Source organism: Ambystoma mexicanum, chromosome 9, assembly GCF_040938575.1.
Source record: "Ambystoma mexicanum isolate Mex_15411 chromosome 9, UKY_AmexF1_1, whole genome shotgun sequence".
Classification (NCBI taxonomy): domain Eukaryota; kingdom Metazoa; phylum Chordata; class Amphibia; order Caudata; family Ambystomatidae; genus Ambystoma; species Ambystoma mexicanum.
Genome location: NC_090931.1, coordinates 146602955 through 146629762, shown reverse-complemented (window position 1 = coordinate 146629762; position 26808 = coordinate 146602955). Strand labels below are relative to the sequence as shown.

General features: G+C 56.0%; 1 long non-coding RNA gene across 1 annotated transcript in view; it reads left to right on the top strand.

Annotated features, from left to right (window-relative positions):
• The first annotated feature begins 1699 nt into the window (after positions 1 to 1699).
• LOC138487769 (uncharacterized) overlaps positions 1700 to 26808 on the top strand; it is a 207180-nt gene continuing 182071 nt past the window's right edge. Inside the window, exon 1 of the long non-coding RNA XR_011274542.1 lies at positions 1700 to 2103. This is a non-coding gene — a long non-coding RNA (uncharacterized lncRNA). The remainder of the gene's footprint in view (positions 2104 to 26808) is intronic.

Here is a 26808-nt window from a genome sequence, read left to right as displayed (position 1 = left end):
TTACAATACCAGGGGGAGACACCGAACCATCAAATGATTCTGTAGCTTTGGAAACCAGCATAGAATGAGCGGCCTGTGCCTCTACCGGCGCATTCGGCCGGCTGCTTTCCGCTCCGGGATCCTTTGAATGATGTAACCCAGGCTGATTTCTCTCCTCTCCGTGTCAGTTCAGTGAACATGAAATGCCAGCTGTATTTAACACATGCCGAAAAGTCAAAACTGCATTTTGTAAATCAGGTCTTTCAGTGGGCGTCCAAACGAGTCATTACTCAATTCATTTCAGTTTAAGCTCATTGCATAATGGTGAATGCGTCAGTTGCAGTGAGTGCAATACAACCATAAAAAAATACAATAAATAACACAAGTCGCAATCATTAAACACGCTCTATTAAAAAGGGGGAGAGTTTATTCAATTCAATTTCGGCGCTAAAACAAGTTGCAGAAAATGAGGACATAGACTCATGTAAAATATGTAGGCATTTTTCATCGGGCGACGTGCCGGTTGAATTTCCTGAGCCAGTCCAAATGCAAAATAGGCACGTCTCTTTGCACACATTTTCCACTGGGTTTTCTGGGTGGCTAGTTTGTTGCAGAAGCATCGACAGAACGCTACTGGAGTTCCCTGGACAGGGCCGGCATTTCATATAACCTGCTTTAAAATGTCTCGGGGGATAAAATAATGTTGTATGCTGATATGCAGAAAACCCCTGCATGTGGCGGGTGAACACACGCAGCTCGGTGGCTTGCAAACATGCCAGGCTTCAAATGTTGGATCCTACAGCGTAATACTAAACCTGGTAGCAATTCAGAAACCTCCGACATCTGCTGGGGATTGTGGGGTTTTCTAATGTGTGTGTGTAAGAGTGAGAGAGAGAGACAGGCAGAGGAGGGGGGGATGCCGGCAGAGACCTTGTCACAGCTCGGAGATTCATATGCGATCCCCCCCGATTAACGCTTCCGCTGAACGGGTTCTCTGCAGAGCTCGGCGCTTGGTTTTTACGTCCGATTACTGTTGCTTTTCACTTTCACTTGTTCATTTCGAAAGCCGATGCACGCACGCACGCCGCGTCCTTTGACAGTCAGCACGTTTAAGTCCAAGATCCATGCAGAGGATTGGTGCAGTGGCGCCGCAGCGGATCGTGATCAGAATGCGGGATGGAAAAGAGGGGGGAAAAGCCAGCAAACAAGCCTGTGCTCTGAGCCTGCACCTTCGCGGCATGTCGCGCTTTCATTTTGAATGTGTATGTGTATGTGTTCATTTTCAAGTCGGTTCCCCTGTTTTTCTCAATGTGTGGTTTACATTTGTGGCATGACAATGTGGTCGTGATGCGGCACGGCCGTATGCCGTGTGACTCCCACAATTGTGCACTGCCTGTTCCTAGATATCTCAGTGCATAGAATTCTGTGTGTAACCACAGAAGGCCTAGTTGCCACCCCTTGTGTGTTGACAGAAACCTACTGTGGCTTCGGCCCTGTAGGAGAGGGCGGGAAAACCAATTAAACTTCCCAAAACAATTGTTAGATGACTTCAGTACAATATGCACCTCTGGAGTTACCTATTAACGACTGAGGTATGTTGAATTTCATGTTTCTAAAGTTGTGTGGTTTCATTGATGGCGGCCGCTGACTGGTGGGGGAGGAGGTAGAAAAGAGGGCGGGTGAGATTGTGGGGGTTTCGCATATAAGAAGATGCACCTCCAAAGGATCCCACTTGATCTACCCCTGAAAGCATGTTCTAGCCCTTTCTCGAGCTTTCCATTAAAAAAAAAAATTTAAAATGAACACGAGCCAGAAAGTTTTCCGAAGGCTGGATTTTGGCTCCTTTACAAACATATGCTCGCGGTCTTTCTGCCGTTGCACAGGCAAGAGTTTGCACCAAGACGCGGTTTAAAGGGGACTAGAGGCGGCTGGACTATTTTTTTAAAAGATCTCCTGGTTGCTTTTTTTTATTTTTTTTTAGCTCGGTCCTTTGTTTTATAATAGGCAGACATATTTTAATTGGTTAGTTGAACGAACGATAGCGGCTGCTACCCAAAGCGCCACACAGCAAACCGTACTTGTGCAAAATGGGAAGGCCGACTAGGAAATGATGAGTCATACCCGGTAAGTGAATGCTTGACTAAGGGATTGTGTCCTTACAACTTTTTTCAAGTTTCTGCCAGTGGCTTCACCAGTGCCCTAGCCAGGACGTTTTTAGGTCTGAAGTTTTTAGGTCTCTTTGCTGATCTAAAAAGTATTGGCACCGGAGCACAGCTTGAAAAGGAGTCAATTGTTGATATCCCGATGAAAGGCGCATTCTTCCTACATGGGCAGGTGATGTGCTGGTGCAATGTGCTCTTTTAGTGTTATGCATTTTGCTTATATTAAGGTTTACTAGTGATCATTAATCGTGTGTGTGTGTGTGTGTGTGTAAGTGTGTGTGTAAATAAATATATATATTTGCAAGTCACCATACATTTTTTTACTGCTATATTGTTCGTAGAATGTCTTCTTTTACTAGCTATTCTGATCATGCATGTCCACCAGCCCCCTGCAGTATGCATGTCCTGGAACACAAAAGGGACAACTGCAGTTGAAATATAACTTGCGTGTAGGGGGAAGGGCTCCAAATGATATGCAGATTTCTAAATAACATGCATTGGAACGGATGGAACCAACGCGCAAATTGATCCAAGGCATTCGTGATCCCCCAAAATGCTATTTGACTTCCTCTTCCTATCTAACCATTTCCAATGAGGTCCATTGGCACAGGCAGGTTGACAGCACAGGACGTTCCGCAATGCTTACGGTGAATGGTTGAAGATCTGCATGCTGCCTGTACTGTGCTTTCTGGTAGGTTTTCTGTCGCTATTGTAGCCGTATTGCGTCAATTCCTGGAAGAACTTTTGTCTGTGGCTGCCCGACAGTTTCACAGAAAATCTACACGTGTCCAACTTCCATTGTTGGGTCTCTGTGGGACATGGACAGGAAAAGCAGAGGCCGATTGCCAGTGTTACGGCCACCCTTGTGGGGACAGCCACACAAGCACCCACCTCTTCTTCTTCTATCCCTTTGATAGTTGGCATACATGGGCTTGGTTAAAACCACTGTTCTTGCAAGGGGGATATGGAGCACAAGAGCAGCCATGCTCCTTCTACTGTCAAGGGATGGGCAGGAGTTGTCTGTGATGTGGAAGCGTTTTTGAGCAGCAGCTGCAAATAACAGTAGTTCTGCAGGAGCAGCAGAGACGCACATTTATGGGGTTTCGTGTTTCTGCTAGATTCTCCTGTAGCATGAAATGTGTGTCTTTAATGGATGTGAATCATCTTGTGTTCTAGAAGTGCTTCATGTTGTTGTGCTTTTCAAAAATGGCTTGTTTACATTTATTGTATTATTAGATGTGTAATTGATTTAATAAAGTTTCATAGGTTGATTAACTAGTGCATCAGTGCAAGGATGAGTTGCTCTTTTTTTGCTGACTCGCAAATAAGAATAGGCCATGCACAGTTTCGCAAACTAGTGCAACTCACAATTTCATAGACTATCACTATTCTGTGTGTTAAAAAATACCCAAAACGCCACAAGGTTCAGCAACTGCATCTCAAATTTGTCACCCATCAAAAATATTTTTCTTTTCCCGCATTATGATTTTCTAGTCTCCTAAAATCTATTTGCAATTTTACCAAATTGCGCTTGTGCTGAACATGAACTTAAAAAAAATAAATAAGGACGGATCCCTGATCCTCTAGACTCTGCCATGTGGGCGAGGCCTCTTGAGCGTAGGGTTTTTGGAAATGGAGCAGACGCCAGCCGTGAAATCAGGTCTAACATGCCAAGTTGACATGCTTCAGAGTTGCCAACCCCAGCAATTCATGGAACCATTATTGGTAAATTAAATCCTGCCTTTGGCTGGGTACATAAAATCAGTTGTGTCCTATAAGTCAACTCTGTGACATTCACAGAATTTGTAAGACTCAAAAAGTGGAGATCCGTGGGAGGTTACCCGAGTATTGTATCTGGCTGTCCATTAAAACTCAATCCTTTCCTAATATCATTGCCTGGAAAATGTTTGCTCATTTTGAAAGATCATTGAAAATACGTCGTTTTTATAAGACAAACTTGTATGAATTTGTGTGTGTGGCTGGCATTTGCCCATTCATAGATAATTGTTTAGAGTACCAGGTCTATTCGCTGTTGTTTTATGACACCTGGTTGAAGTATTCCTCTGCTGCTAGTGTATGTAAATGCACTTACTAATGGTAAAACATGCCTGGAAGCGTAAAACTCAAATGATAGCATGACGTTTTCACTGTACATGCGTTTCTAGAATCTGCAAAATGCTTTTAACATTTTTTATAACTTTCATTTGAAATATTATACGAAGCCGTTATGTCCAGCAAAGAATGCTTGCCCACACGACCCGTTCCAATCGGCAGGTGCTTATCCAGTCCTGTTTTTTTTCTTTACAATCTGGGACTTGTAGTTCCACTTTTCCCCCTTTATAAAGCTCGGCCAACAAGTCCAGGAATGCAGATAAAAACCAGGACTGAATAAGCACCTGCAGATTGGAACGGGTCATGCTGGAAAGTATGGCAAAGCATTTGGCAACCAAAGGAAAGCTGGCCATGGACCATAGCCACATGTTACTTTTATGGAGTAACACACAACACAAATGTCATACAAGCAAGAACAGTAATTATTGTCTGATTGAATGTGAGTAGTCAAAAAGTGTTGCAGGTGACTGACATCCCGCGAACACTGCCACCTTAAGAACACCGAACACCCTACTTACTATTCAACGTTTGTGTTTTGAATGTATCATTGTGAAGGACCAGGTACTCCTGTTTAATTGGCTCTCCATTATCCTTAGCATAATGTGAAGATGTTGGTCTGTTGAACGTGTGTGCTTTCATTACAGACCTTTTGAAAGCATTAGTCAATCCACCTAAAAGTATACCCATTCCTTAAGAGTAAAGAGAAGTCTTCGTATTTGTGCTCCAATGGTGCGCCAGACACTCCAAATAATACACGTAGTTGGTATCTTTGGTTTGATTAAGTGTGTCTTTAATGGGTCTTAGTGACCCGTTTTCTAGTTGTATTCAAATGCCCGTTACTGTTGACACGTGTTTCGGCATAAACAAGCTTTTCTGAAAACCAGGCTTAATTATGTCAGAACAGAGACAATGACAGAACAGAGACAATGACAGACGTACGATCATGTAAATAACAGCAGTAGAGTGCCCTGAAGGAGTGTCGGGCAACTTCTGTGGAAATCTAATGCTCTGAGGTGCAGGGCGACAGCCTTTATACCCACACTTTTTCTCCACCCCAAAACGTATAAAAAAGATGACTTCTCCCATTCAATAACAGGTCTCTGCCCATTTAAGAAAATCCATATGAAAATAAACAGAAAATATTGGAAAATAATTCTAGGAGCTGTAAGGTTTTCAAATTCTATGGTTCACGCCGTTTTTTGGGTGTCACAGATTTGAACGAATTGAAGAATTACAGCCCATGACTTTGTGCATTTGAAATATATTCTGCACAGTAATATTGGGCCTTCCGCAAAAAAAAAGAAAAAAAAAAGCTTAAACAAGAATAACTTGTCTTTGCGCTTACTTAAGGTGCATTGTCTGTTCCTGTGGTTTCCCAGTCAGGATAATGTTGCACACTGTATACCCATAAGCACACTTGATATCCGATTGGTTTTCAAATAACTGTCATGCATAAGCAACAACTATTCGTAAATGTGACATGTTTTGATTGTATTTGAATTGAGGTACCATTACTGCAGACTTATCATAAAGCGGCACAGGTATTTGAAATAATGCCTGCTTTAGGAAGAGGATGGTGTGTTTTGTCAAAGTTGCCATGGCTTTCTTGCCATTTGCAGAGGAGGTTGGCAAAATCGCCGAAACAGCGCAGGTAAAATTATTTTGGTGCCCAACATTACAAGTACATTTTTAAAGCGGAACTCAAAACCTATAACATTTACAGGCCGATTCATGGAATAATTAGCGCGGCGCAAGTGGGCAAAAACGTGCGAATCGCAGTGGAATAGCGAAAATCGCAGTGCAAGTGCGAAAATCGCACGAAAAGCAGCGCACGTCGATTCATGGAAGTCCGTGCGCGAGAAAACCAGCGGATGTGCGATAAAAAAGTGCGCGGCGCACGTTGGCGCACAGGCCATCTAACAGCGTGCGCCAGGTCACAGCGAAAATCGCACAGGCCACAGCGAAATTCACACATAGCGCGGCGCACGCAACAAAAGTAGGCGGAACACGGGCGTAACACTCGGAATGGGGAACAACTTGCCAAAACGTGGGCGTCACGGGGAAAGTACAGGGCACAAGTGCGCGGAACGCCCACACGCTCGCCTACAACACGTATTCATGGAATAGAATAGGGCAAAAAAGCGCACGCTCAAACCAGCGAACAGGCACAAACACGACCGCCACAAGAAAGCAGGCGGTAGCGTCTCTGTGGCTGTAAGAAATGTGCGCCAAAAGGTGCGCCAACAAATAGCACCTATATACTGCCATGATGAATGTCCTATACTGTGGCCCTCCAGGACAAATGACGTGCAAAGGGGTACCCACAAACACGGACACCCGCTGACAAAAAATACGTGTGCGTGTATACCGGGGTGCGCGGGAAGTCTCACACGCGATTTGGCCGGGTACGTGGATTTCAGGGGTGCGCGGGAAGTTCCACACGCGATTTCAGTAGGGTACGTGTATTTCAGGGGTGCGCGGGAAGTTCCACACGCGATTGGCCCAGTGCGAGCAGGGTACGTGTATTTCAGGGGTGCGCGGGAATTTCCACACGCGATTTCAGCAGGTTACGTGTATTTCAGGGGTGCGCGGGAAGTTCCACACGCGATTACAGCAGGGTACGTGTATTTCCGGGGTGCGCGGGAAGTCCCACACGCGATTTCAGCAGGGTACGTGTATTTCAGGGGTGCGCGGGAAGTCCAACACGCGATTGGCCCAGTGCGAGCAGGGTACGTGTATTTCAGGGGTGCGCGGGAATTTCCACACGCGATTTCAGCAGGGTACGTGTATTTCAGGGGTGCGCGGGAAGTTCCACACGCGATTTCATCAGGGTACGTGTATTTCAGGGGTGCGCGGGAAGTTCCACACGCGATTGGCCCAGTGCGAGCAGGGTACGTGTATTTCAGGGGTGCGCGGGAATTTCCACACGCGATTTCAGCAGGGTACGTGTATTTCAGGGGTGCGCGGGAAGTTCCACACGCGATTTCATCAGGGTACGTGTATTTCAGGGGTGCGCGGGAAGTTCCACACGCGATTTCATCAGGGTACGTGTATTTCAGGGGTGCGCGGGAAGTTCCACACGCGATTGGGCCAGTGCGAGCAGGGTACGTGTATTTCAGGGGTGCGTGGGAATTTCCACACGCGATTTCAGCAGGGTACGTGTATTTCAGGGGTGCGCGGGAAGTTCCACACGCGATTGGCCCAGTGCGAGCAGGGTACGTGTATTTCAGGGGTGCGCGGGAATTTCCACACGCGATTTCAGCAGGGTACGTGTATTTCAGGGGTGCGCGGGAAGTTCCACACGCAATTTCATCAGGGTACTTGTATTTCAGGGGTTCTGGGGAGTACCACACGTGAATTGGCCGTGTGGGCCCTCCCAGGTGTACGCTCCACAACCTCCACGGACCCTGCAGGCAGCCCACACCACGGGGGACTACCCTGCACCCATGCTCATGTCCCGCAGGCAGCCCATCCACCATGGGCATGCCCCCCAGCCAACCCACATGTCACCTTGCACTACTGATCAACAATGCATGTGTACCACCACCCCCACCCCCCTGCCACCATGGGCAGCCTCCACCAGGCCCCCACTCATGTCTCCCACCACCCCCACCCCCCAGCATCCAGGGTCACCCTCCACCAGGCCCCCACTCATGTCTCCCACCACTCCCACCCCCCAGCATCCAGGGTCACCCTCCACCAGGCCCCCACTCATGTCTCCCACCACCCCCACCCCCTGCCACCATGGGCAGCCTCCACCAGGCCCCCACCCATGTCTCCCACCACCCCCACCCCCCAGCAGTGCAGGGGCAGCCTCCACCAGGCCCCCACTCATGTCTACCATCACCCCCACCCCCCAGCATCCAGGGTCACCCTCCACCAGGCCCCCACTCATGTCTCCCACCACCCCCACCCCCCTGCCACCATGGGCAGCCTCCACCAGGCCCCCACCCATGTCTCCCCCCACCCCCCAGCCACCAGGGGCACCCTCCACCAGGCCCCCACCCATGTCTCCCACCACCCCCACCCCCCAGCAGTGCAGGGGCAGCCTCCACCAGGCCCCCACTCATGTCCCCTATCACCCCCACCCCCCCGCCACCAGGGGCACCCTCCACCAGGCCCCCACCCAAGTCTCCCACCACCCCCACCCCCCAGCCACCATGGGCACCCTCCACCAGGCCCCCACCCATGTCTCCCACCACCCCCACCCCCCAGCAGTGCAGGGGCAGCCTCCACCAGGCCCACACTCATGTCCCCTATCACCCCCACCCCCCGCCACCAGGGGCAGCCTCCACCAGGCCCCCACCCATGTCTCCCACCACCCCCAGCCACCAGGGGCACCCTCCACCAGGCCCCCACCCATGTCTCCCACCACCCCCAGCCACCAGGGGCACCCTCCACCAGGCCCCCACCCATGTCTCCCACCACCCCCACCCCCCCGCCACCAGGGGCACCCTCCACCAGGCCCCCACTCATGTCTCCCACCACCCCCACCCCCCAGCCACCAGGGGCAGCCTCCACCAGGCCCCCACCCATGTCTCCCACCACCCCCACCCCCCAGCAGTGCAGGGGCAGCCTCCACCAGGCCCCCACTCATGTCTACCACCACCCCCACCCCCCAGCAGTGCAGGGGCACCCTCCACCAGGCCCCCACTCATGTCTCCCACCACCCCCAGCCACCAGGGGCACCCTCCACCAGGCCCCCACCCATGTCTCCCACCACCCCCACCCCCCAGCAGTGCAGGGGCAGCCTCCACCAGGCCCCCACTCATGTCCCCTATCACCCCCACCCCCCGCCACCAGGGGCACCCTCCACCAGGCCCCCACCCATGTCTCCCACCACCCCCCAGCCACCATGGGCACCCTCCACCAGGCCCCCACCCATGTCTCCCACCACCCCCACCCCCCAGCAGTGCAGGGGCAGTCTCCACCAGGCCCACACTCATGTCCCCTATCACCCCCCCGCCCCTGCCACCATGGGCAGCCTCCACCAGGCCCCCACCCATGTCTCCCACCACCCCCAGCCACCAGGGGCACCCTCCACCAGGCCCCCACCCATGTCTCCCACCACCCCCAGCCACCAGGGGCACCCTCCACCAGGCCCCCACCCATGTCTCCCACCACCCCCACCCCCCAGCCACCAGGGGCACCCTCCACCAGGCCCCCACTCATGTCTCCCACCACCCCCACCCCCCAGCAGTGCAGGGGCAGCCTCCACCAGGCCCCCACTCATGTCTACCACCACCCCCACCCCCCAGCAGTGCAGGGGCACCCTCCACCAGGCCCCCACTCATGTCTCCCACCCCCCAGCCACCAGGGGCACCCTCCACCAGGCCCCCACCCATGTCTCCCACCACCCCCACCCCCCAGCAGTGCAGGGGCAGCCTCCACCAGGCCCCCACTCATGTCCCCTATCACCCCCACCCCCCCGCCACCAGGGGTACCCTCCACCAGGCCCCCACTCATGTCTCCCACCACCCCCACCCCCCAGCAGTGCAGGGGCAGCCCCCACCAGGCCCCCACTCATGTCTACCACCACCCCCACCCCCCAGCCACCATGGGCACCCTCCACCAGGCCCCCACCCATGTCTCCCACCACCCCCCAGCAGTGCAGGGGCAGCCTCCACCAGGCCCCCACTCATGTCTACCATCACCCCCACCCCCCAGCATCCAGGGTCACCCTCCACCAGGCCCCCACTCATGTCTCCCACCACCCCCACCCCCTGCCACCATGGGCAGCCTCCACCAGGCCCCCACTCATGTCTCCCACCACCCCCACCCCCCAGCAGTGCAGGGGCAGCCTCCACCAGGCCCCCACTCATGTCTCCCACCACCCCCACCCCCCAGCATCCAGGGTCACCCTCCCCCAGGCCCCCACTCATGTCTCCCACCACCCCCACCCCCCAGCAGTGCAGGGGCAGCCTCCTCCAGGCCCCCACTCATGTCTACCATCACCCCCACCCCCCAGCATCCAGGGTCACCCTCCACCAGGCCCCCACTCATGTCTCCCATCACCCCCACCCCCCTGCCACCATGGGCAGCCTCCACCAGGCCCCCACTCATGTCTCCCACCATCCCCACCCCCCAGCCACCAGGGGCACCCTCCACCAGGCCCCCACCCATGTCTCCCACCACCCCCACCCCCCAGCAGTGCAGGGGCAGCCTCCACCAGGCCCCCACTCATGTCCCCTATCACCCCCACCCCCCGCCACCAGGGGCACCCTCCACCAGGCCCCCACCCATGTCTCCCACCACCCCCACCCCCCAGCCACCAGGGGCACCCTCCACCAGGCCCCCACCCATGTCTCCCACCACCCCCACCCCCCAGCAGTGCAGGGGCAGCCTCCACCAGGCCCCCACTCATGTCCCCTATCACCCCCACCCCCCCGCCACCAGGGGCACCCTCCACCAGGCCCCCACTCATGTCTCCCACCACCCCCACCCCCCAGCAGTGCAGGGGCAGCCCCCACCAGGCCCCCACTCATGTCTACCGCCACCCCCACCCCCCAGCCACCATGGGCACCCTCCACCAGGCCCCCACTCATGTCTACTACCACCCCCACCCCCCAGCAGTGCAGGGGCACCCTCCACCAGGCCCCCACTCATGTCTCCCACCACCCCCACCCCCCTGCCACCATGGGCAGCCTCCACCAGGCCCCCACTCATGTCTCCCACCACCCCCACCCCTCAGCCACCAGGGGCAGCCTCCAACAGGCCCCCACTCATGTCTACCACCACCCCCACCCCCCAGCAACCATGGGCATCCCCCACCAGGTCCTCACAATCCCCAATCATGTGTGTAATGGACAGCCTCCACAGCCAAAAAGCCCTACCAAGTAACCCATTCACCCACATGGAAATGGAAATCACATGTTACACCCCCAATGCTCATTAAGCTAATGAACCCATGTCCGTCACACACAATGGTTGCAATTGAATGGGAAAACACACAACATGACATGCATGAAACCAATGAGATGATACCACACAGTGAAGTATGGAAACAAAATTGTATTGAAAAAAATAAAGAATGCTAAAGAAAGAAAACAAACTACAATGTGAATGAGAAAAAAAAGCTGCATGTCCGTATAAAAACACAAAACTGCAAATCAGAATCCAAAAAATATTTGGCCAAAGTCAAAAGTTAAAAAATCTCCATGCAATAAAGAACTATGTAAAAAACTATGAGCCCAACTGAACAAAGGAAACCTACTAAAAAACCTACCTAAAAATCAACTATATACAAAAAGTGGAGCAGTGTCCGTCGACTCCAAATCATAATAAGAAAGAAAGGAAACCTAAAACTAAAGAACTATATACAAAGGCGGCGGGCAAGTCCAGCGGCTCACTCCGTGGTGTCCCGGGCCAGGGCATCATCGAACACCTGTTCGATGTCCCGGAGGCGGTCCAGTTCCATGGCCCCGAGGGTCCGCAGGGACGACGCCGTGTCCTCCTCAAACCCCCTGCGGATTGCCTCGAGGCACTCGGCCCGCCTCAGGGCCCTCCGCATGGAGTTCTCCGCCCTGACCATTGTGAGCCGCGCCTCTTCCGCCCGCCGCCGCTCCGCACCTAAGGCGTGGCCCAACCGCTGCCACACGGAAGACACTCTCTGTCCTGGGTCCCCCTGCCCTCCGGCCGATGCCTGCCCCTCCGATGTCGAAAGCCCCGAGCCTTCATGTCTCCCACCATGTTGCTGCTGCTGCTGCTCTGCCTCTGCCCGTGCACTGCCTCCTGCTGCCTGCACATTCTCCACCGGCTGGGGTGCAGTTGTTGATGTGGCCACCCCTGCTGGACCTCCGACTCCCGACTGTGGCAGGGATGCCTCCTCCACCAGCCTGGCCGCACCGTCAGAGGCAGCTCCACAGGGCACCCAGGTGACTGATGGGTGGGAAGATGGCACAGAGGACGACTGGCGCGTAGGGGGTCCAGTTGAGGAGGGGGTCGGAGCAAGCCCCATCAGATGGAGGAATCCGGCCTGGGTGACCTGTCCCAGCAGGCTGACGTGGTCAACGAGCCATTCGAGATGACGTGCAGTCTCTCCATGAAACGACTGCAGGTCACCTCGCATGGCCCGTTGACGCAACGCCACACCAGCCAGGACAGGCTCAACCCGGACCTGGATGGCCACGTCCGCAGGCAGAGGAAGGCCAGTTGACGTCAGCTCATCCCCTGCCTGAAAACGGGTCTGGACGTAGGCATCCCTGCTGGTGCAAGATGATGCAGGGACAGGATCGGGGACAGGATTGCACACAGGCACCTCCGCGGCCGCCTGTGCTGCCTCCTGTCCCTGGTCCTGCACTGCACCACTAGCACCAGTGGGATCCCACCTCCAGACCCCGTCTCTGGTGCTTGCACGGCCCCCTCCTCCACCAAACCCCCCACCAACCTGGATGACTCCGTGCCATCTCCCCCTGTTGGGCCCTGTGGGGTCCCAGCTGCCCCTTCTGCTGCCGAGAAGTCCAACTGCAACCTCCGCCTCTTGGACCTCCTCCCGGCAGCTGCGGCCTGGGACGCGGCACCGGACTCCTCACTCCCCGACGAGATGACAACACGGGAGGGGAGCCGGGCCTTGCGTCTCCGGCTGGCGGTCGGATCCCCGGCGCTGTGCTCCACAGCACCTTCTCCGCCCTCTTCATCAGTTGACGCTGCAGACAGGGAGAAACAAAACACAGGCATCAGGGCACTGTACAATGGACACATACACGCATGACAGTTGCACATGAGTGGCATTGGCAAACCTCAGACATGTCATCACAATCCCCAACACACATGTCATTGCAACTCACACACATGAGCCATACCACAGCCATATCGCAACTGCCACCACCATCCCTGCACATACAACAGCATCAGCAGCCAAAGGGGAGCCAGACATCACATGCAACACAGGAAGTGCACCACACATGTACACACAGCACCACACTTGCATGCATGTCTACACCTCTGCCAAGTGTTGCACTGTTCAGACGGGCATCCATGTCACATCTGCCAATCAGGCTTCCACATACCGCTGTCACATGCATCCATGTTGCATCACTGTTGCACCCTTGACAAATACACACACATGCACATGTACACAGTGCTCATACATGCAGCCGAAAACAACATACATGCCTGACATCACGGACATGTCTACTTACATACACATTCATCCAAACATGTGTGCACGCACAACTGCATTTGCCATGCAAGCCCACACACACAAGCACCATCCATTTCTCACACATTACAGCCCTCGCATGTGTCAGACCCACGGCCCTGTACACCCCCACCCATACTCGACCCCATACAAACAGATGTGCAACCGGCACAATGCCGAATAATCACCACACGCACTGCTCACAATCAGGATGCATGTACACTCACCGCTCGACTCCAGACGGGTCTGCTTCTCTAGGACCTGGACGTGGAGCGCTGGGGATATGCGTTCCAGGACCCCCATCTGTTCTTCCGACAAGTGGCCCCGGCGCCCCTTGGCATCCGCTGCCTTCAAGAGGCGCCGGGCCTTGTTCAGGGTCCTGGACCTGAAGTCCTCCCAGCGCTTCCTGACATGTTGTAAGTCCCGGACTGCCACCCCCTCCGCGTTGATGGCAGTCACGATGTCAGTCCAGATCCGAGTCCGTCCTTCCTTGTCGCCGCGGGAACTTCCGAAGAGGGCATCATACTGCCCCAGGACTTGCTCCATCAGGACACCAACTTCGGTGGCACTGAAGCTGGTGCCCCTCTGCCTCTCTGGCCGGGGGTTGTCAGTGGTCACAGATGGTGTTTGCCCCGACATGACAACCCCAGAGGCAGGACTGGGTGGGCAACTGGGTCCTGGGGCTGGGCTGTGGAGCGATGGAATTCCAGTCGGGAGTCTTCGGTTCCAGCAGGGGTGGTCACAGCAACAGCACCCCTGGCTGATGTGCAGGCAGCAAATGGCAGTGCACGTGGGCAGCAGGCAGTCAGGCAGCAGCAGATGGCAGGTGGGAGCGTGCTCGGGGCTCTGGGGGGCAGTAGTCCGGCCTTCTGGGCAGGAGCGTGGTCTTCCGTGTGCTTACGCGTGGCCAGCTTGGTACGGAGTGATTTGGCACGTGAAAATCCTGCACGTCAGCGTGAAAACAGAGGAAAGGCCCTTAGCGCGTAAGTGCGTCAGCACGCATACGCAAATCTATTGGACCAAAGGCCCTCAGCGCGTAAGCGCGTCTGTGACGTGACCCGCACGGGTGTTTCCCACACAGCACGTGATGACAGAGCACACGTGGAAAGACTGCACGTCAGAGTGTCATCACGTGTAATTGGACAGCACGGCAGAGTCTCATTGCGTGTAATTGGACAGCACGTCAGGGTGTCATCGCGTGTAATTGGACAAAAGTGCGCGTACACGCGATTGGCCTATGTACGTGTATATCAGGTGTGCGCGGACACTTACACACGCAAGTACGTCAGCGCACCTGTATCCCGGTGTGCGCAGGAATTTCCACACGCTATTGGACTGGGTACTGGATTTCAGGGGTGCGCGGGTCACACGCTCGCCTACAACACGCGCAACGCATTAATTTGCGCGCTAAAAAAATAACAAGCTCAGACCCAGGATGAACATACCGTTCCTAGCAGCAGTGGGCGTGGCCTACCAAAGGAGGAGGAGGAGGAGGATAGTCAGGGCCAGAATATTCACACCCAGAACCAGCCTTTTCGGGATGCCTGATGACCAGGTGCATGGGAGGTACAGGTTTCCACCACACATCATACTGGACCTGGTGAGTGAGTGGGAGGATGACCTCACATCACCCACCCTGTGCTCCCAAGCACTCAGCCCCCTGGAGAAGGTCCTCAATGTACTGCACTTCTTAGCCACTGGATCATTTCAGCGGACAAGTGCCATTGTGGGTGGTGTATCACAGGCCACCCAGTCACGCTGCCCACACCAGGTCTTGAACATCATCACTGCACGCCCATCAGTCCGCAGGCACATATACCTGCCCAGAACCCCTGCAGAAAGGCATGCTGCCGCCCTGGATTTCTACGCTGTGGCACGATTCCCCAAAGTGCTAGGTGCCATCGACTGCACCCATGTGGCTCTACGTCCCCCCAGGGCATCTGAGCACATCTATAGGAACCGCAAGCACTGGCATTCCATCAACGTGCAGGTAGTATGTAATGCCAAGGGAATCATCAACTCAGTATATGCCAACTATCCCGGGTCCACCCACGACAGCTTCATTTACCGAATGTCCACCCTAAGCCGGGACCTAGAAGCTGGGCGGCATGGCGATACATGGCTGCTTGGTGAGTATGAATGCCACTGCACATGCATGCATGTCAGATACTGAGCAAGGTCACAACCCCACCAATGATACCAATCACCACCTCCACAGGGGACAGTGCCTACCCTCTCAGCCCCCACATGATGACGCCAATTCGGAACCCCACCACGTCACCCCAGGTAAGATATAACGCAGGCCACATTACAACCCGGGGCATAGTGGAGCGCACATTCGGAGTGCTGAAGTCACGCTTTTGCTCCCTTGACCGTTCTGGCGGGCAGCTGTTGTACGCTCCCCCAGTAGTGTGCAGGATCATAGTGGCAGCATGTGTCCTGCACAACGTTGCAACACGCCGGGGCCTGGCCGTGGACATGGTGGTGCCCCCCCATCCCCAACCACATGCACAGCCGCTGCGCATGGGAGGGGAAAGGGCACGGGGGGAGGCAGCCCGTACACAGCTAGTGGCTAATTACTTCACATAGAAATCGCACCCCTGTGGAGTGCACACTGCCCTGCCACATTCCATCTGACAATCAATGATGACTCAACCTGACACTGACCCCGAATGTCTGGAGAAAGAACCGTGAAAACCATATCAGCCTGAGATTGTTCACCTGGAAGTGTCACAATGTGTGCATCCCTACCCACACAGACACCACCAATGCAGTTTTGTGATGTTGCACATTCAAGCAGCTAAAATGAATGCCCACTTGCAAAATGCAACAAGAGGACAGTGCCATGTCAGCCAACCCAACCCCAGCACCGCCACACCACACACCGTGCCATGTCATGCTATTTGCAGGTAAACAAAGTAATCCACACAACATGACACTAGTGTCACAATGTACAGTGTCCCTATTAGATACTTGCAACACCTGAAATGCTCACAGTAATGCCGGACCAACAACAAACTTGAGCACGTACTACCATTAACATGACATCACTAATGTTAAATATTAGTAGTCTCACCACCTGGAAATGCCTGCACTCCCACCACTACCAACTGTGCAGTGTTGGCGCCATGTAGAGTTGTAGGTGCACTGCTGCCAACATGGACCACATCTCCAGACTAGAGGTCCTTGTGTAGACATGAGGAAGGGACCTGCAAATTGGGAGGTAGACACAGAAGATGAGTTACACATCAATGCAACATGCAGTGTACAACACAACAGCAATATGCACTAGGAATGTATACACAGTATTGACTACAGACTGCCCACACAGCTCATGGGAGTCCAACGTCACTGTGTAATTCACTGTCACTTGGGCACACCCTTTGCAAGCCCATGGCAACGGGAAGCAGGAGGGGTGTGTGTGACTCAAACCCAAGCATCTGAACCAAATACATTACAAGCCTGCATGTGCCCAGCCACAATGCAGCGTATGCCCACAGGAACCACGGAAGCCAACAAATCGTCCCAAAAAAATAGGGAATAAAATAAATAAAAATAAAAATAAAAATAAAAAAAAATCAAAAATGGCCATTGAAGGGCCCGGGGGGGTTGGGGAGGCCACCCAGGAGGTCCGAGGACAGGATGCACACCAGAACCCACCTGCGTGGATCCTGGGAAAAAAAAACACCTCCATGGGCTCATGGCCCACACGGCTACCCTATTGTGGGAGTATCACTGCTGTCGCTATTATCACCCTGTGCAGCTGCATCCGGAGGTGGTTGCACTATGGGAGGCAGCCCACGCAAGGCCCTAGTCTGCTCCTCCATGGCTGCAAGCATGCGGGTGTGGTAGGTCTGGTTCTGGAGGATGAGTGTGCGGAGGTCCCCATGCAACAACTCACGGGATGCCCGGACCTCCGCCCTCGTTGTCTGCATCTCAGCTGAGAGCGTATGGGTGAGACGCTCCAGCTGCTGTTCTGTCCTTTGGTGTGTTGAAGCCTCAAGCTCAGCAAGAGTCGTCCTGAGGTGAAGGAGCTCCTGCCTCAGGGCTTCCCTGTAGCCCTGGGACTCAATGGAGATGGCCTCCTGCAGAGTCGCCAGTGCCGCCCGCCTGTCCCTGTTGGACCCCAACATGTCCTCCCTGTGTGACTGGCAGATGGAGTTGGTTGCCTGCTCTAGTCGCTCCATCAGCCTTTCAGGGGGGACAATGGAAGTGGCCACCCTATCCATGGCCTGAGCCATCATCTCGGATGATGCTGCCTGTTGGGTTGCCATACCGTAAATGGATTGCTCCCATGCGGTATTGCCAGGTGGCGTACGGCCACCACGTCGGCGGGCACCACACCTGTCTGGGGCAAGGCGAACTGCGCCTTGCAGTGCCGGCACTGCCTGAGGCTGCAGGACTGCATTCCCCCTCTGATCTGCTGGCCCAGGAACAGGATCAGATGTCGCGGAGTGTGACCCTGCATCCGTAACCACCAAAGGCGTAGCTGCCAACACTGACATCCCCATTGAGGGTTCTGACCCTGGTGCAGGTGGGTGAGACAGAACAGAATCCCTCCCTGGAACACTCACCTGCGACGGCACGTAGGTCTCATCCGAATCAACACCTGAGTACAGCTCGGGGGAGGTGCAGCCAGAGACACCCCTTGAGAGCAGGACCTGCAGCACTTGTGGGTTCTCACCCACCACCACACCACGTCCCTCACTGGTGGTTGGTCGGCCCTTGGACCCCTCCTGGGTCTGCACCATCTCCACAACCCCAGCAGTATCAGGTGCGTCTTCCCCTGCAAAGACATAAAAACAAAGAAATGGAAACAGGCATTAGCACCATGGCACACAATGAGGGCTGAGAAGCAAGAGAACCAGTACTTGTTTGACACATGTCCCACATGACTAAAACCCTCCCATGCATGCACCCTCACTGCGTATGAAGGGCAGGCAAATGGCACACACTGATGACACCAAGATGGAAGATGAACACATTTTCTGCATGCTGCCTGGCAGTGGCATCACACATTGGCCTGTGATTGGCAGGTGAAACACACATGCCATCACACAGATGCCATGTACCATTGCTATTGAGTGAAGATGGAGAGGAGGGCAGCACCTATTCATTCAGTCCAGTTCCCGCATGTAATAGCTTTTCTAATTCAAACAGGTCAGATTCTTCACCTGGAGCTGCCAGTCCGAAATGGTGCAATTGCACAGGGACATGTTTGTACAAATGATATCCAGGTAACAAAGTCACTCCACTTTACCATAGCCATGTCAGACATGTGACTAGAGGACTGCGACATGCCTAGTAATAGTGGTGGAATGCAAACAATCTGACTAAATGAACAGTGAAAAATCAAGCAACAATGTTGTGGCAAGGTGACACTTCGGGGCAACTGGCGTGCAGTTGGGCTAGATGTCTACTGTTGGCAGAAGGGATACTGCTATGGCCAAATGCAGCTGCGCAGGATGTATTGCATGAAGCACATGGCTGACCCATACGACTCAGGTGCACACACTCTCACCTGTCACACAAACAGAAGCCCTCACACACACCATGCACATGGATGACACACACATGCATGTGCACTCACCGGACAATGCCTCGTAATCAGCCAGATCTCCCACGCCTTGGATCTGTTCCTCCGTGACGTAGGTCCCAGCGACTGACTCATGTGGAGTGAGTTCCATGTCTACTACTGGAGACCCACCTCCAGTCACTAGAGTTGCGGCATGACTTGAGGCCAGCTTACTCTTTGCCCTGCGCTTTAGGTCATTCCAGCGCTTATAGCAATCATTGGCTGTGCGCCTCACGATTCCAAGGGCACTTACGATGTCCGCAACGGTCTGCCAGTGTGCCTGGCGTTGTGCAGGTGTGGTCTTGGATCCTGCAACAATGACCATCTCGTTGTCATGTGCGGACACATACTCGACAAGTGCATTCAGTTCGTCATCCGTGAAGCTGGGCTTCCTGGATGGGCCGGACTGTGTAGCCGTGTCTGGGGAATCAGCCTGTGCCGGACGAGCACTCTTCCTCTTCCGCTTGGAAGGTGGTGGTGATCCTGAGTGTCCTGCGCCGCTCTGGACACTAGGGGCAGGAGCCCTGGTGGACTCTGTATCAGGAGTGTGGGATTGCACACTCAGCATGGGAGTTGGTGCAGGCATTGGCTCTAGTGTGATGGTGTCAGGGGGAATGTCAGCAGCATGGACTAGGACCGACACTGTCCGGGCTGGGTGTGTGAGGGCTGGGGTGGATGGAGCCGCAGCTGCCCCTGCAGCCTCTCCGCCCTGCCTACTTGGTGCAGCAGATGACCTTGCTGCCCCAGATGCACGTGGCATGGTGACATCAACGTGCACCAGCGCACGTGTCATAGGCCTGCTGACCTGGAAGTCAGCCATGGAGTCAGCCAGGTCTGGTGCCACAATGGGCTGGTCCAACAAGGGCTGAGCATGGATGGTGTCAGCCACATCAGCCTGAACAGGAGGGGGGGGGGGATTATGGGTGCCCTTGACTGGTCCTCCACACATGGGGGGACAGGCTCACCCTGCAAGTAACGACCACGTCCCCTACCGGATCCACCACGGCCACCACTTGTGGCTCTTCCACCTTTGCCACCCTTACGGAATCCTCGCCTCCCAGCCATGGCACTGATGTTAATGTGCGTATGGGAGTGGCTGTAAAATATTGTCCTGGGCAATTGGGGGTCAAAGGGGTTGGGTACCAGATGGTAATTGTACCCTAGTGCTCTTGCAAGGCTGATTGTAACCCCTGGGGAAAGATGACGGGTCACGCTACGCACAGGAGCCCCAAAAAAGGGAGATGACGTGCACGCAACCCCTCCTAGACCACGTGTGCAGAAAGAAAAACCTGCACTACGCTGTGGCACCCAGTAACACAAGAATGAACGTATGCGTGTCACACGCAGCCTAGAATGACCTCTGAAGGGGTAGGCTACACACGGGGCAAGCACAGGTGTTAGATACGTGCGTGACTCACCGTCTGCCAGGTAAAAGAGCGTGAAAAAGGAGCGCGTTTGGTTGGCAACACCCCCGCCAAAAGAAGATTTGTGCGCTGTCTGAGGAGACAGGACAACAGTAGAAGGGAACACTGTTTGAGGGAACAGGCCCAGGTAAACCAGTAAAAGAGAAAAAAGAGAAAAAGCTGTCAGAGGTAACAGGGAATACGAACTTGAAACGCCGTGAAGTAAATCGCGTGTGAAACGACAAGAAGTACAGAATTCACCCACTCGCTCTCCACGAAAAGCACGTACAAGGAAATGGTGTTCTACACGTACCTTTTATACAGGCCCACACGTCCAGCGTCACTTACGCGGCGTGTATGCGCTAGGGCCATTTCCACCAATTACACGCTTTGTCACTTCTGCGTGTAGGGCCATTTCCACCAATCACACGCGATTACACTCTGACGTGCAGTCTTTCCACGTGTGCTCTGTCATCACGTGCTGTGTGGGAAACACCCGTGCGGGTCACGTCACAGACGCGCTTACGCGCTGAGGGCCTTTGGTCCAATAGAATCGCGTATGCGTGCTGACGCGCTTACGCGCTAAGGGCCTTTCCTCGGTTTTCACGCTGACGTGCAGGATTTTCACGTGCCAAATCACTCCGTACCAAGCTGGCCACGCGTAAGCACACGGAATACCACGCTCCTGCCCAGAGGGCCGAACTACTGCCCCCCAGAGCCCCGAGCACGCTCCCACCTGCCATCTGCTGCTGCCTGACTGCCTGCTGCCCCTGCACTGCTGGGGGGTGGGGGTGGTGGTAGACATGAGTGGGGGCCTGGTGGAGGGTGCCCCTGCACTGCTGGGGGGTGGGGGTGGTGGGAGACATGAGTGGGGGCCTGGTGGAGGGTGCCCCTGGTGGCTGGGGGGTGGGGGTGGTGGGAGACATGGGTGGGGGCCTGGTGGAGGCTTCCCCTGCACTGCTGGGGGGTGGGGGTGCAGGGGGACATGAGCAGGTGTGCAGGGTAGTCCCCTGTTTTGTGGGCTGCCTGCAGGGGCCGTCGAGGGTGTACAGGGAACACCTGTGAGGACCCACCCAGCCTAATCGCGTGTGGAACTTCCCGCGCACCCCTGTAATACACGTACCAAGCCAAATCGCGTGTGATAATTCCCGCGCACCCCTGTAATACACGTACCCAGCCGAATCACGTGTAAAACTTCCCGTGTACCCCTGTGATACACGTACCCAGCCAAATCGCGTGTGATAATTCCCGCGCACCCCTGAAATACACGCGCCCAGGCTATTCGCGTGTGGAACTTCCCGCGCACCCCTGAAATACACGCGCCCAGGCTATTCGCGTGTGGAACTTCCCGCGCACCCCTGAAATACACGCGCCCAGGCTATTCGCGTGTGGAACTTCCCGCGCATCCCTGAAATACACGTAGCACGCTGGGAGACATGAGTGGGGGCCTGGTGGAGGGTGCCCCTGGTGGCTGGGGGGTGGGGGTGGTGGGAGACATGGGTGGGGGCCTGGTGGAGGCTGCCCCTGGTGGCGGGGGGGTGGGGGTGGTGGGAGACATGGGTGGGGGCCTGGTGGAGGGTGCCCATGGTGGCTGGGGGGTGGGGGTGGTGGGAGACATGGGTGGGGGCCTGGTGGAGGGTGCCCCTGGTGGCTGGGGGGTGGGGGTGGTGGGAGACATGGGTGGGGGCCTGGTGGAGGGTGCCCCTGGTGGCTGGGGGGTGGGGGTGGTGGGAGACATGGGTGGGGGCCTGGTGGAGGCTCCCCCTGGTGGCGGGGGGGTGGGGGTGATAGGGGACATGAGTGGGGGCCTGGTGGAGGCTGCCCCTGCACTGCTGGGGGGTGGGGGTGGTGGCAGACATGGGTGGGGGCCTGGTGGAGGGTGCCCATGGTGGCTGGGGGGTGGGGGTTGTGGGAGACATGGGTGGGGCCTGGTGGAGGGTGCCCATGGTGGCTGGGGGGTGGGGGTGGTGGGAGACATGGGTGGGGGCCTTGTGGAGGGTGCCCCTGGTGGCTGGGGGGTGGGGGTGGTGGTAGACATGAGTGGGGGCCTAGTGGAGGCTGCCCCTGCACTGCTGGGGGTGGGGGTGGTGGGAGACATGAGTGGGGGCCTGGTGGAGGGTGCCCCTGCACTGCTGGGGGGTGGGGGTGGTGGGAGACATGAGTGGGGGCCTGGTGGAGAGTGCCCCTGGATGCTGGGGGGTGGGGGTGGTGGGAGACATGAGTGGGGGCCTGGTGGAGGGTGCCCCTGCACTGCTGGGGGGTGGGGGTGGTGGGAGACATGGGTGGGGGCCTGGTGGAAGCTGCCCCTGCACTGCTGGGGGGTGGGGGTGCAGGGGGACATGAGCAGGTGTGCAGGGTAGTCCCCTGTTTTGTGGGCTGCCTGCAGGGGCCGTCGAGGGTGTACAGGGAACACCTGTGAGGACCCACCCAGCCTAATCGCGTGTGTAACTTCCCACGCACCCCTGTAATACACGTACCAAGCCAAATCGCGTGTGATAATTCCCGCGCACCCCTGTAATACACGTACCTGGCCAAATCGCATGTGAGAATTCCCACGCACCCCTGTAATACACGTACCCAGCCGAATCGCATGTAAAACTTCCCGTGTACCCCTGTAATACACGTAGCCAGCCAAATCGCGTGTGATAATTCCCGCGCACCCCTGAAATACACGCGCCCAGGCTATTCGCGTGTGGAACTTCCCGCGCACCCCTGAAATACACGCGCCCAGGGTATTCGCGTGTGGAACTTCCCGCGCACCCCTGAAATACACGCGCCCAGGCTATTCGCGTGTGGAACTTCCCGCGCACCCCTGAAATACACGCGCCCAGGCTATTCGCGTGTGGAACTTCCCGCGCACCCCTGAAATACACGCACGTAGCACGCTGGGAGACATGAGTGGGGGCCTGGTGGAGGGTGCCCCTGGTGGCTGGGGGGTGGGGGTGGTGGGAGACATGGGTGGGGGCCTGGTGGAGGCTGCCCCTGGTGGCGGGGGGGTGGGGGTGGTGGGAGACATTGGTGGGGGCCTGGTGGAGGGTGCCCATGGTGGCTGGGGGGTGGGGGTGGTGGGAGACATGGGTGGGGGCCTGGTGGAGGGTGCCCCTGGTGGCTGGGGGGTGGGGGTGGTGGGAGACATGGGTGGGGGCCTGGTGGAGGGTGCCTCTGGTGGCTGGGGGGTGGGGGTGGTGGGAGACATGGGTGGGGGCCTGGTGGAGGCTGCCCCTGGTGGCGGGGGGGTGGGGGTGATAGGGGACATGAGTGGGGGCCTGGTGGAGGCTGCCCCTGCACTGCTGGGGGGTGGGGGTGGTGGGAGACATGGGTTGGGGCCTGGTGGAGGGTGCCCATGGTGGCTGGGGGGTGGGGGTGGTGGGAGACATGGGTGGGGGCCTGGTGGAGGTTGCCCATGGTGGCTGGGGGGTGGGGGTGGTGGGAGACATGGGTGGGGGCCTGGTGGAGGGTGCCCCTGGTGGCTGGGGGGTGGGGGTGGTGGTAGACATGAGTGGGGGCCTGATGGAGGCTGCCCCTGCACTGCTGGGGGGTGGGGGTGGTGGGAGACATGAGTGGGGGCCTGGTGGAGGGTGCCCCTGCACTGCTGGGGGGTGGGGGTGGTGGGAGACATGAGTGGGGGCCTGGTGGAGAGTGCCTCTGGATGCTGGGGGGTGGGGGTGGTGGGAGACATGAGTGGGGGCCTGGTGGAGGGTGCCCCTGCACTGCTGGGGGGTGGGGGTGGTGGGAGACATGGGTGGGGGCCTGGTGGAGGCTGCCCCTGCACTGCTGGTGCGTGGGGGTGCAGGGGGACATGAGCAGGTGTGCAGGGTAGTCCCCTGTTTTGTGGGCTGCCTGCAGAGGCCGTCGAGGGTGTACAGGGAACACCTGTGAGGACCCACCCAGCCTAATCGTGTGTGTAACTTCCTACGCACCCCTGTAATACACGTACCAAGCCAAATCGCGTGTGATAATTCCCGCGCACCCCTGTAATACACGTACCTGGTCAAATCGCATGTGAGAATTCCCGCGCACCCCTGTAATACACGTACCCAGCCGAATCGCGTGTAAAACTTCCCGTGTACCCCTGTAATACACGTAGCCAGCCAAATCGCGTGTGATAATTCCCGCACACCCCTGAAATACACGCGCACAGGCTATTCGCGTGTGGAACTTCCCGCGCACCCCTGAAATACACGCGCCCAGGCTATTCGCGTGTGGAACTTCCCGCGCACCCCTGAAATACACGCGCCCAGGCTATTCGCGTGTGGAACTTCCCGCGCACCCCTGAAATACACGCGCCCAGGCTATTCGCGTGTGGAACTTCCCGCGCACCCCTGAAATACACGCGCCCAGGCTATTCGCGTGTGGAACTTCCCGCGCACCCCTGAAATACACGCGCCCAGGCTATTCGCGTGTGGAACTTCCCGCGCACCCCTGAAATACACGCGCCCAGGCTATTCGCGTGTGGAACTTCCCGCGCACCCCTGAAATACACGTACCCTGCTGAAATCACGTGTAAAAGTTCCCGCGCACCCCTGTAATACACGTACCTGGCCAAATCGCATGTGAGAATTCCCGCGCACCCCTGTAATACACGTACCCAGCCGAATCGCGTGTAAAACTTCCCGTGTACCCCTGTAATACACGTAGCCAGCCAAATCGCGTGTGATAATTCCCGCGCACCCCTGAAATACACGCGCACAGGCTATTCGCGTGTGGAACTTCCCGCGCACCCCTGAAATACACGCGCCCAGGCTATTCGCGTGTGGAACTTCCCGCGCACCCCTGAAATACACGCGCCCAGGCTATTCGCGTGTGGAACTTCCCGCGCACCCCTGAAATACACGCGCCCAGGCTATTCGCGTGTGGAACTTCCCGCGCACCCCTGAAATACACGCGCCCAGGCTATTCGCGTGTGGAACTTCCCGCGCACCCCTGAAATACACGTACCCTGCTGAAATCGCGTGTAAAAGTTCCCGCGCACCCCTGTAATACACGTACCTGGCCAAATCGCATGTGAGAATTCCCGCGCACCCCTGTAATACACGTACCCAGCCGAATCGCGTGTAAAACTTCCCGTGTACCCCTGTAATACACGTAGCCAGCCAAATCGCGTGTGATAATTCCCGCGCACCCCTGAAATACACGCGCACAGGCTATTCGCGTGTGGAACTTCCCGCGCACCCCTGAAATACACGCGCCCAAGCTATTCGCGTGTGGGACTTCCCGCGCACCCCTGAAATACACGCGCCCAGGCTATTCGCGTGTGGAACTTCCCGCGCACCCCTGAAATACACGTACCCTGCTGAAATCGCGTGTAAAAGTTCCCGCGCACCCCTGTAATACACGTACCTGGCCAAATCGCATGTGAGAATTCCCGCGCACCCCTGTAATACACGTACCCAGCCGAATCGCGTGTAAAACTTCCCGTGTACCCCTGTAATACACGTAGCCAGCCAAATCGCGTGTGATAATTCCCGCGCACCACTGAAATACACGCGCACAGGCTATTCGCGTGTGGAACTTCCCGCGCACCCCTGAAATACACGCGCCCAGGCTATTCGCGTGTGGAACTTCCCGCGCACCCCTGAAATACACGCGCCCAGGCTATTCGCGTGTGGAACTTCCCGCGCACCCCTGAAATACACGCGCCCAGGCTATTCGCGTGTGGAACTTCCCGCGCACCCCTGAAATACACGCGCCCAGGCTATTCGCGTGTGGAACTTCCCGCGCACCCCTGAAATACACGTACCCTGCTGAAATCGCGTGTAAAAGTTCCCGCGCACCCCTGTAATACACGTACCCTGGCTAATCGCGTGTATAACTTCACGCGTACCCCTGATATGCACGTTACCCGCTTTGCGTTCCTTGTTTGGCAGCCCTGTAAACTGGTCCAGGGTTAGTGCAGCCCTTTGCGATGATTTAGTGATTTTGATGGCTTTTCCTTGCGCGAGGGCGTTCTTGGGGGCGTTACTGGCGCTGCTGCAGGGTCGCTGCGATACTCTGTGCCACGGCTGGTTTGGGAGCCTAAAATCCATGAATACGCTGTGCGCGGAAATCGGTTTTAGCGCACGTGCCTGGCGCAGACAATCGCACGCGGACACTCTGCGCCAGCCGCTTGCGACACTTTTCTGCGAAATTCTATGAATTACCCTGTTAGAGTTAATCGTTGATACTTTTAGGACCCTTGATTCTCTCCTCATAACCCCTCTACATTACCACAGATCTCTAGCCTCAATTCCAGGTTCTTTCACAGAGTTTTTAGAAGTGTTACTCACACCGGTGAAGTAAAACTTATTTCTATTTCAGCGAGTCTTTCTGCATCACTGAAGAAGCTTAGCAACAAAGACATCTCTTTCTGGTCACATAACATACATGTTTCCAATGTATGGCTGGCTACTGCAGGGAACTTATCTATCCATGAGGCATGTGCACTAACACCAGACTTTG